The following is a 12,368-nucleotide window of genomic DNA, read 5'->3' on the forward strand; positions in this document are numbered from 1 at the left end:
GACAATTGACAGGCCTCCTCTACGGGCCAGGGCAGGTCACTATCTGAACCAGAAATAGAGCATAACCCTTTTGAGACCAGACATACATGCTAGACTGTACAACCCTCACTCAGTGTTGTATTCCCATGGCTGAAACCCACTCAGCAATGTCAGTGCGATAATTTATTAATGAAAATGTCACTTCAGCTTCTTGCAGTTCCCTAATAAAAATGCTGTGAATGCTGGAATCCCATCTCATTTGCTGCCTGGCTCAATCTGTACTCTCATTATGCAACTTCAACATATGGCCCCTATCACTATTCCTTTTTGCAGGCAACAAAATGATGAACAAATGTAAAATTGTCTAATTATTGTTTTATGTTGATTTCATGGTATGGAAACTGTAAACTACATAAATGAGCCTCCAATAGGAGGACCCAGCTTTAACTTATGCCTCTGAATACTATTATAATAGTTTAGAAGCCCACGCCACTCAAAATTATAAGAGTGGGGATGGTGAGGAAAATATTTTTTTTAGAACAGTTGGGCACATACCTTCATCAGAACTCCATGGGATGACAATGCATAGTGGTCTTATTAGCGGCTGTAAGTATGGCAAAACAAATTACATCATTTATCCACTGTAAAGGTTCAATGAGGACACATTTGCATGACCCTGGTTCATCTCCCTTTGCCTAACTTCCTGCAATTATATTATATTTGTTTTCCCCCATTATTTAAAAACTTTACATCTTAAGGAGGATAACATTACCATACTCTTTATTTATTTGTTTGTAGTTAAATATCTTTGTTTTGAAGGCAAGTTTGAACTTTGAAAAATTTAGCTGAGAGTATTTGCTTTTTCCCTATTAGCTTTATTTGTCAGGCTGGCAAGATTTGTGAGAAACAGCTGACTATTTCTTGCTGTTAAAGTGGCAGTAACTCCTTTATTTACAAGGGGTAGATAAAATGTAAATTTACATACCCTTGTTTTAAAGTTGATTGGCGTTTTGACTTACTTATTAAAGTGTCAATGTGTGTGTGAAAGATCTAAGGCCCAATCCTGAATGTATCAGATATACTCTTTTTAAAGGTGGGAGGAGAGATAGTGATGTATAACACTGCTTGGGTGCCTCATTTTTCAGTGGCTGTTGGAGGAACTTGTAAGAAAAGAAGCCTGCTGGACCACTTACACTACCTGAGAGAAGTATTTGGACCTAGGGATATGGGCAGTGGTCAAGGCATATGAAAAAACCCTCAGCTGTGAAAATCTGAGATCCAACAGGAAGTTTCATTAGATATCCAGGCTTTAAAAAAATGTAGCTATACCCTGCATAGGTGTTCAAAAAAGCTCAGATCCTGCAAGTAAATAAATTTTTCAGATGTGAAAAAGTCTTGCATGCTGTGCTCAGCCTTTTCATTTAGCTACTTAAATGCCATCTGAGCACCTTTAGAAATCTGTCTATTTTGGGCACCTGCAGTGTGATGACTCTCCAGGGTGTGACCGGCCATCATCAGAGTTGCTCCTGGTATCACAAGCAAACTGGAAACTCTGCAGCAGCCTCAAATAACTAAAAAGGAGAAGCTTCTAGTAGATTAATGATAAAAGCAATCTTATTCAATATCCTCCATTAGTAGTAATTTAATATTAATCTTTTCAGGATTGTAGTCTTTTGATTTTCAAAGTGTAGCATGGTGCAGGCATTTATATTCAGGAACTATAACCTCACTTTGGAATTTATAGAGAAAATCTCTTGAATTTATGGCACTCAGGAGGGGGAGTATTTTAAATTTTTTGTCATCTGCAAAGTTGTGGGAGATGATTTGGGTTTACAAGATACACACTTTAACTGAATATTTTTACTTTGATAATTATTTACCTGTTTATTGGTGATGAATGTGGCAGGTGATACCTTCCAGTTTTTTTCAGTTTGTTTAAAATTTAGAAAAATAAGGTATCAACACAATATTCAGATTTAAAGTGTAGATCTGTTTAGATTTTTTTTTTCTTGATAACCTTCAAATGAGTAAGTACAGCACTAGTGTTTTCCTTAAGCTTTCCCTGAGAAATCTGAAATTTTGAGGTAAAAAAATCAACATTTCACACAAATTACTGCAGCACGGTTGCAATTTGGCTGGCTTTCAACTAATTGTTTCAAAAGAGGTGCAGGCCAGACTGACATTGTACTGCAGGCTTTTTGCCCCTGGATCATAGGAGTCATTTTTTTACAGCTGTAAATCACCATTCAGTGGAGTTTTGCCAGCTGATACTAACTTACTTTAATCACCACAAAGACCTTTTCAAGTTGCTTTTATAATTAAATACCTTTATTTTTCTTTCCTGTACTCTGTTTCCACAATGCCAACTAAACTGTTTAATTTTCACTTTTCAGGATACAGCAGCAAAGGGGTGTGTGCTACGTCTTCCCCTTAAACTGAGCCTTAATTTTTTTCGAGTTCCTGACATACACACCATTTGAAGATATCAGATTGTATAAGAGGAGAAACTCAGTGGTACTGTAGCAAGCTTTGATTATAAGCCAAGCTCTGCCCTTTCGAAACACCAAAATAAGATGCTTTTCAGAGTGTGCACCATCACCATTACATAATTACATCTTTGGCTGTTTTTTAGTTTCAATACCTTTCTTTCCAATGGTATGTCCTGGTTTCAGCAGAGATAGAGTTAATATTCTTTCAAGCAGCTGGTATAGTGCTGTGTTTTGGATTTAGGATGAGAATAATGTTAATAACACACTGATGTTTTCAGTTGTTGCCAAGCAGTCAAGGACTTTTCAGCTTCTCATACTGTCCTGCCAACAAGAAGGCAAGGGTGCCCAAGAAGCTGGGAAGGGACATAGCCAGGACAGCTGACCCAAACTGGCCAAAGGGATATTCCATATGATGTCATGTCCTGTTTATAACTGGGGGATTGGCCAGGGGGTGGGACTGCTCAGGAACTAGCTGAGCATTGGCTTCGAGTGGTGAGAAATTGTGCTGTACATCACTTGTTTTGTATTTATCATCATCATCATCATCATCATCATCATCAATCTTCCTTTTCTGCCCTATTAAACTGTCTTTATCTCAACCCAAGAGTTTTACTTTTTTTTTTTTTTCCTTTCGAAGTCCCTCCCCTATCCCACTGGGAAGGGAGTGAGTGAGCGAATGACTGTGGTTGTTTCAGCTGCCAGCCAGGTTAAACTACGAAATGGTGTAACAGAGCAGAACTTAATATTCAAGTGAATGAACACCAAAATGGAGCAAAACACCCTAGTTATGCCTCCTTGTTAATGGTAACACATTTTTCAGAGCTTGACATTAAAGGGCTTCTAAAGATATGCATCGAGTTAAAGCAAAGGGGCTGGAAATGGCCTCACAGAGCCACAGAATTTTTGTACTTGCTCATGCTATCCTACAAAACATGGATGTTTCATCTCTGACGTGCACTTTATTTTCTTTGGAGTAAATGGTTGAAAAGTCCTTTTCTTGCATCTTGACTTTGTCAAAGAGAAATCGTAGTTATAGAGAATAGTCAAAACCTGTATAAAAAGGATTAGACAAAGGTGCATCTAAAAGTAAGCATATGCAGAAAAGTAAAGCTACGGGATAGCAAAATTCCAGCATTTTAGAAAGTGCCTGAAATCCTAGCATTTATCAGTTTTTCAACTTTGCAAAAATTTAGGTACTTTTAAAATGTGTAGATGATAGATAGATAGATAGATAGATAGATAGATAGGTATATTGCTGCATTCCCCCCTCCCCTTTCAATTTTAAATAAAAATAGCATGGTGACTCCTTCTAACCTTAAGATAAAAAGAAGATTTTATATTTCAAATTATTTTCCATAGAATGTCTTTGATCATCACATATATGCTCCCAGACACCTTATACAACTGTGTTTATGTATGGGTTCTATCTGGAACTGGAAGATGCTTTGAAGATGATAAACTTGAGAAACTGATTGACGTGGTTTAGCGCCAGCTGGTAGCTAAGTGCCACACGCGGCTCGCTCACCCCTCCCCCGGCGGGATGAGGAGGAGAACGGAAAAACAACGGCAAAGCCTCGAGGGTTGGGATAAGGGCAGTTGACTGGGACGGCAAGGGAGAGGGAAAACAATCAACAACAGTACTAATAACAGATATTCACAATGGGTGATAACAGAGAACGATTTACCATTCCAACTGACCGACCGGATGCTCAACCCATCACGGAGCCACACTGAGCCCCCCCCTGCCCGACTAGCCCCCTTTTATGGTGAGCATGACATCACATGGTATGGAATAGCCCCCGGACAGCTTGGGTCACCTGTCCTGGTTCCTTGTGAAATTAACTCTATCCTTGCCAGAACCAGCACATTATCCACCTCTTATTCCATACCATCTACATCATGCCCAGATTATTTCACAGATTTCATTGCCTTGGTCTATGGGCTAATGCTCTAAAATGTCTGTCGAGTTCATTTAGTCCATGGCTTTGGATTCCATCTGCCATTACAGTCTCTCAGGGCAGGAGCAATGGTGCATGCTGCTGGATTGTTGCATGCTGCATCCGGAGTGTTTTTCATGGCTGGTGTATCTGGTATGGTCCATGCTCGCAGTCTGGACGTCACATGTAATTTTCGATGAAGTTCCTGGGCACCAGTTGAAGTCAGTTCCAAAGTCCATCCTTCATTAGTTTTGGGTGATTCTTATGGTCATACCATTGATACAGTGTATAGCTATTAACATCACACAATTTATTGGCTATTTTCACCCAAAATCAGATCCCCTTGGGGTACACACCGCACTTCCCCATCCTTTCTCATCACCCACCAAGTGCACCCTGGTCCCTGAGCAAAAGCAATCCCGCCGATGGGCTTGCCTTTGCCTGAAGCAGGGATAACCCAAACTGTTTTACCCAACATATTCTTCATGCGCACTACAGGAACTTTATCCCCTTCTACTGGGCAAGGAAATTTTGATTGGGCAGGGCCAGCTCGATTGGCAGATCCCCGAGTGTTAACTAACCAGGTGGCCTTTGCTAAATGGGTGTCCCAGTGTTTGAGGGTCCCACCACCCATTGCCCTCAGGGTAGTTTTTAGCAGTCCATTGTACCTTTCAACTTTCCCAGAGGCTGGTGCATGGTAGGGGATGTGATACACCCACTCAATGCCATGCTCTTTGGCCCAGGCGTCTATGAGGTTGTTCCGAAAATGAGTCCCGTTGTCTGATTCGATTCTCTCTGGGGTGCCATGTTGCCAGAGGACTTGCTTTTCAAGACCCAGAATAGTGTTCCAGGCAGTGGCATGGGGCACAGGATATGTTTCCAGCCATCCAGTGGTTACTTCCACCATTATAAGAACATAACGCTTGCCTTGGCAGGTTTGTGGGAGCGTGATGTAGTTGATTTGCCATGCTTCCCCATATTTATATTTCAACCATCGGCCTCCACACCACAGAGCCTTTACCGGCTTGGCTTGCTTGATTATGGCGCATGTTTCACATTGATGGATGACCTGTGAGATGGCGTCCATGCTCAAGTCCACCCCTCGATCACGGGCCCATCTATAAGTCGCATCTCTTCCTTGAGGACCTGAGGTGTCATGGGCCCACCGAGCCAGAAATGATTCACCCTTACGCTGCCAGTCCAAATCCACCTGAGCCACTTCAATCTTGGCAGCCTGATCCACCTGTTGATTGTTCTGATGTTCCTCAGTGGCCCGACTCTTGGGTACGTGAGAATCTACATGACGTACCTTTACAACTAGCTTCTCTAGCCGGGCAGCAATATCTTGCCACAATGGGGCAGCCCAGATGAGTTTGTCTCTACGCTGCCAGTTGCTCCGCTTCCACTGCTGTAACCACCCCCACAGGGCATTGACCACCATCCATGGATCCATGTAGAGGTACAGCGTTGGCCACTTTTCTCTTTCAGCAATGTCGAAGGCCAGCTGGATGGCTTTCACCTCTGCAAACTGGCTCGATTCACCTTCTCCTTCAGCAGCTTCTGCAACTCGCCGTGTAGGACTCCATACAGTGGCCTTCGATGCTTTCCCATGATGCGACAGGACCCATCAGTGAAGAGGGCATATGGTTTCTCATCTTCTGTTAGTTTATGATACGGTGGGGCTTCTTCAGCACGTGTCACCTCCTCCTCTGGCGACATTCCAAAATCTTTCCCTTCTGGCCAGTCCGTGATCACTTCCAGAATTTCTGGATGATTGGGGCTATCTATTCAGGCCCGTTGTATGATCAGTGCAACCCACTTACTCCATGTAGCATATGTTGCCTGATGTGTACAAGGAACCCTCTCTTTGAACATCCAACCCAGCAGCGGCAGTCGGGGTGCCGAGAGGAGCTGTGCCTCAGTGCCAATCACCTCTGAAGCAGCTCGAGCCCCTTCATAGGCTGCCAATATCTCCTTTTCCGTTGGAGTGTAGCGGGCCTCGGATCCTCTGTATCCCCGACTCCCAAACCCCAGGGGTTGACCTCGAGTCTCCCCTGGTGCTTTCTGCCAGAGACTCCAGGTCGGGCCATTCTCCCCGGCTGCGGTGTACAGCACATGTTTTACATCTGGTCCTGCCCGCACTGGCCCAAGAGCTATGGCATGAACTATTTCTTGTTTAATTTGGTCAAAAGCTTGTCGTTGCTCGGGGCCCCATTTGAAATCATTCTTCTTCCGGGTTACATGGTAGAGAGGGCTTACTATCAGACTGTAATTCGGAATGTGCATTCTCCAGAAACCCACAACGCCTAAGAAGGCCTGTGTCTCCTTTTTGTTGGTTGGTGGAGACATGGCTGCTATTTTGTTGATAATATCCATCGGGATCTGATGCCACCCATCATGCCACCTTATTCCTAAAAACTGGATTTCCTGCGCAGGCCCCTTGGCCTTACTTTGTTCTATGGCAAAGCCAGCCTGCAGCAGGATTCGGATTCTTTTCTTCCCTTTCTCAGAAACTTCCTCTGCTGAGTTGCCCCATACAATGATGTCGTCAATGTATTGCAGGTGCTCTGGGGCTTCACCCTGTTCCAGTGCAGTCTGGATCAGTCCATGGCAAATGGTGGGGCTGTGTTTCCACCCCTGGGGCAGGCGATTCCAGGTGTACTGGACGCCCCTCCAAGTGAAGGCAAACTGTGACCTGCACTCTGCTGCCAAAGGGATTGAGAAAAATGCATTAGCGATATCAGTTGTGGCATACCATTTGGCTGCCTTTGACTCCAGTTCATATTGAAGTTCCAGCATATCTGGCACGACAGCACTCATCGGCGGTGTGACTTCATTCAGGCCACGATAGTCTACCGTCAGCCTCCACTCTCCATTGGACTTCCGCACTGGCCATATGGGGCTGTTAAAGGGTGAGTGGGTTCTGCTGATCACTCCCTGACCCTCCAGTTGACAAATTAGCTTGTGGATGGGAACAAGAGAATCTCTGTTGGTGCGGTATTGCCGCCGGTGCACAGCTGTAGTAGCAATTGGCACCTGTTGCTCTTCAACCCTCAGCAACCCTACAACAGAAGGGTCCTCCGAGAGACCGGGCAAACTAGACCATGGTTCCATTTCCTCCGCTTCCAAGGCAGCTATTCCAAAAGCCCACCAGTACCCTTTTGGGTCTTTGAAATACCCTTTCCGGAGGTAGTCTATGCCCAGGATGCATGGAGCCTCTGGCCCAGTCACAATGGGGTGCTTTTGCCACTCATTCCCCGTTAGACTTACTTCAGCCTCCAACAGAGTCAACTGTTGGGATCCCCCCGTCACACCAGAAATAGAGATTGGTTCCACCCCTTTATAGTTCAATGGCATTAGGGTACACTGTGCACCGGTGTCCACTAGGGCCTTGTACTCTTGTGGGTCCGATGTGCCAGGCCATCGGATCCACACAGTCCAATACACTCTACTGTCCCTTTCCTCCACCTGGCTGGAGACAGGGCCCCTTTAATCCTGCTCATCATATTCGCTGCTCATCTCTTGCAGAAAGGACTTAGAAGTCCTTCAAGAGGGTCATAAGTGCGATCAGGCCTTCCACTAGATCTGGGGGACCACCCAGTGGAAACTGGAGCAGCATCCTTTCTGGAAGAGTTCCTTTGTAGAGCTGTCTTGCCTTGTAGCTCATGTACGCGTTCCCCTAGGGTTGAGGTAGGCTTCCCATCCCATTTCCTCATGTCTTCTCCATGGTCACGCAGATAAAACCACAGGACACCTCGTGGCGTGTATGCTCCATATCCCCTCTCTGGAGCAGAAAAACGCTTACTCCTAACAGCTGAACTACGGGTCTGTGCAGGTGGGGAGTACGATATTTCCTCTTTGAGTGGCCGGACGTCCTGGGACAGTTTCTCCACAGCCGAGGCGAGGGAGGAAGAAAGGCTCTCTTCATATTGCCGGAGTCGGCCAGCCACTTCATCCACTGTGGGTGCCTCTTCACTTTTCCAGTTGATTACTGCCAGTGAGTTGGCGTACGATGATGGTGCACTTTGCACAAATTTTCGCCACATGGGTCAGGTACAGTGGACTTCATCGGGGTCTGTGGGCATCTGCGCATTGTCTGGATCGTAATAAACCATCTTCCGCACAGCTAATTCCCTCAGATATTGGATTCCTCTCTCCATGGTGGTCCACTTGCCTGGCCGACATACGACATCTTCGCTGAAAGGATACCTTTCCCTCACACTTGACAGGAGTCCCCTCCAGAGGCTGAGGGCCTGTGCCTTCTTCCCAATTGCCTTGTCAATGCCCCCTTCCCTAGACAAGGATCCCAGCTGCTTGGCCTCCCTGCCCTCCAGTTCCAGGCTACTGGCCCCGTTATCCCAGCAGCGGAGCAGCCAGGTAATAATGTGCTCCCCTGGAAGGCGGCTGAAGTCTTTCCGCATATCTCGCAACTCACTCAGGGACAGAGATCAGGTGATCACTTCTGGTTCTGGCTCTTCTTCTTCTTCGCGTGATGGCCCCGGTTCCTCATCATCTTTCACTAAGCGAACCGATTTCTTTGTGTATTTCTTGTTGTGTATAGGGGTGACTGATACTGGTATGGGTTGATCTTTTCACTCAGCTACAGTGCCTATTGCGGGGGTTTGGGTAGCTGCAGTGCCTGTTGCAGGGGGTTTGGGCAGCTGCAGTGCCTGTTGCAGGGACTTGGGCAGCTGCAGTGCCTGTGGGTCTGCTTTCTCCCTCTTGGTGGTGCTGTCTACTGTCAAGCAGTGTTTGATAGATTGTGGCCAGGGCCCAGCACAGCACAGTAAGTTGTGTCTCCTTAGAATCCCCACAGCATTTTCCTTTCAAATATTCTACCATTTTATCAGGGTCTTGCAGTTGTTCAGGAGTGAAGCTCCAAACCATTGGCGGTGAAAAGGTCTCTAGATACCCGCCCATACTCTCTCACATGCCATGCCATCCCTGACCATTCAGTCTTGGGGAAGATCTCTGGGTGGTACTCTTGAAACAATTTTTGCTAACCCTGAACAGGACTTGGAAAGCGTGCAGGAGACCTAGCAATAGGAATATACTGGCCTGAACATTCCAAGGGTATTCAAAAGTCTCAAAAATTGTTGTAACCAACCGAAAGTAAAAGGTGAGGTGAAAGAGTGGGAGAAGGTATCCCCCCCTGTCTTTCCCATAGATTGGGTACAATTATTAATCACTTCTGAAAGATACTGACTGAGGTACGGGCCTGACCGAACTGCTACATACACATACCAGCTCAGACTCATGACTGTCGATGATATCTTATCATAAGTCATTATCACACAATACAACAACATGAGAACACGAACCCCTCTCACAGAGGTGATAAACAGCACCGCAGGGATTACATAGAGTAAACAAGGGTTTACAAACCAGAGCCATGTAACCAAACAGAACATCATTATGACCAGTGACTGTTTCAATAGCATCATAAATGCTTATAACAACTTTGTTTTAACACACTTGGGTCAGACTTGTCATTATCACAACCCCTCGGGCCCCACATTAGGCGCCAAAAAGGACTGATGTGGTTTAGCCCCAGCTGGCAGCTAAGCACCATGCGGCTGCTCACTCACTCCTCCCCCGGCGGGATGTGGAGGAGAACGGAAGAACAACGGCACAGCCTCGAGGGTTGGGATAAGGGCAATTTACTGGGACAGCAAGGGAGAGGGAAAACAATCAACAGTACTGATAACGGATAGTAACAACGGGTGATAACAGAGAAGGATTTACCATTCTGACTGACCAACTGGATGCTCAACCCCTCCCGGAGCCACGCCGAGCCTACCCCTGCCCAACTAGCCCCCTTTTATGGTGAGCATGACCTCACATGGTATGGAATAGCCCCCGGACAGCTTGGGTCACCTGTCCTGGCTCCTTGTAAAATTAAGTCTATCCTTGCCAGAACCAGGACACTCATCTGGAACACAGTTGCACAGAGTTCTATATAAAAAGTGTTATGAAACAAAGTAACTTCATACATAAGACAGAAAAAAAGTGATTCACCTGTTCTCTTTTCTTGCAGATGCACACTGCTTAACTTTCCATCATCTTCTCTTGGGGAGGAAACATATATGTGACAATATTTAATTTTCCACCATTTCTGCAGAGTCCTTCCAACTGAGAAGCAGGCAAGGATGTCATTTAATAGCAGATATGTTTGCCCATAAATTTTTATTAGATTCATAATGAACAGTCTTTTTGAAGATCATGTTCTGTAAATGCGCAAGAGTGGAATTTTACTGACATAAATACAGTATTGGTAAATATCAAATATTGAGGTTGCTATGCTTAAATATTCACCAACAAAAGTTTGCTTTGAAGTTGAGTTTGTGAAATTTCCACTTGTGTCATGCTTATTACTCACATAAGCCACACAAATAAGGAATTGCATATGAAGTCCTGTAGCAGAAGTGATTAACCAAGAAAACAACTGAATATTTTCAAAAGCTGGTTTGCCATCTGGACTCCAAATATATTCAAACAGTTTTGAAAATTAAGGTGAGAATTTTTCAGTATGTCTTTTAGCAATTAATAGAGAAAAAAGAAATGGAAACAAAATTTATCCAAAAACATATTTATTGGTAATTTTTGTTTTTCTCGTCTCACAGTTTGTAAATGGAATTTATGAATGGAGCTGCTGTGAAATCAGAGTAGAAAGGTAGGAAATACATGTTTATTTACCTTTATTCAACTCCTGTGTTCTTTTCAGTAAAATGTTTCTCTGCTAAAACTGTCAAAGCAGCATAAGGATGTTAGCTTCCAACTCCGTTGAGTCCTTTTAGGACCTAGCATATCCAATATCTAGATCTTAAATTCTCAGTGTTTGGTGGCTTATGCCAGTTTTGTATTTTTCCATTAAAAAGAAACAGAAATTGTTTTTAAAGGAGTATATCACCCCGAGTACCACTACACAGCTCATAAATCTGGACCTTGTTTTAATTTAGTGTGTCAGAAAATGCCCTGTTTGTTCATTATGACACTAATTCATTCAGAACAGTACTTTGTCAGGGAAGCCCAACTACCATAAAACTAATCACCTCAGACTGTCTACTCTCTTGAAAAACAAGTATATTTCCTTCTCATGATGGGTGGAAGCATACCTGGACTAGAAAAATGAGTTACGCTTGAAATTGTATTGGGCTTAGTACCATCAGTAACAAGTATTTTTAGAAAGTATGATGTCTCCCTAAGCAAATTCGTTAGGGTAGACAATCCTACCGGAGTATTAAAATGCTATCACTGTTCAGGGTATTCCTTTATTAGTTCTTTGATTTCTATGTTTTTGTAATGACCTGTGATCATGTTTCAAGCTTTTCTCCATGTTCCTAAAGGGTAGCAGTCCTAGGAACTTTTGTGTTTTGGTGAAAGTTGAGACTCTTGTGTAGCATCTCCTTCACAGATGCAGTGCTTGTATAATATCTAAGCATAATGAGTAGTATAGTGATATCATAAGAATTGGCAACACAATAGTGAAGCCAATTCAACAGATGTAGTTTTAAGTGGGCATTGTATGTAATATAGGCAGGGAAGGTTGGTTACATTCGTACAACTTGTCTTTCAATATTATTTACTGTCAGTGCTCATCACCAAAACGTGTAAATAGGTATACTTTCAAATGCAGCTTGTTTGTCTTCATTGTGGCTCCTCTACTACTAACCTATACAAAGACCTGGAAGCAAAATCCCACCTTCCTAGACTGATGCAGATTAACTCTAGTATAATCTTTTTCTTTTTCTATTTTTTTCCCTCCTCACTCTTGCCCTCATCAGAATTTCAGTGTAGGAAATTCTGTGCTTTGGGAATATTACACTGCAATTGAGGAATTTGTGGTCAAGCTCTTCTTTAAGCATTGGTGGTTTGAATCCTGAACAACAGTATTTACTTTGGTGGAATTGTTCTGGCTTTACTCCAACACACTGGACAGCAGAACTAGCCCTTTGCTGTTTTA

General features: G+C 44.0%; 1 long non-coding RNA gene across 1 annotated transcript in view; it reads right to left on the minus strand.

The window, feature by feature from the left end:
• The window catches only part of LOC142601687 (uncharacterized), a 511,869-nt gene that overhangs the window by 161,602 nt on the left and 337,899 nt on the right, over positions 1-12,368 (minus strand). The window lies entirely within an intron of this gene.

The sequence above is a fragment of the Balearica regulorum genome, chromosome 4, assembly GCF_011004875.1.
Source record: "Balearica regulorum gibbericeps isolate bBalReg1 chromosome 4, bBalReg1.pri, whole genome shotgun sequence".
Taxonomy (NCBI): domain Eukaryota; kingdom Metazoa; phylum Chordata; class Aves; order Gruiformes; family Gruidae; genus Balearica; species Balearica regulorum.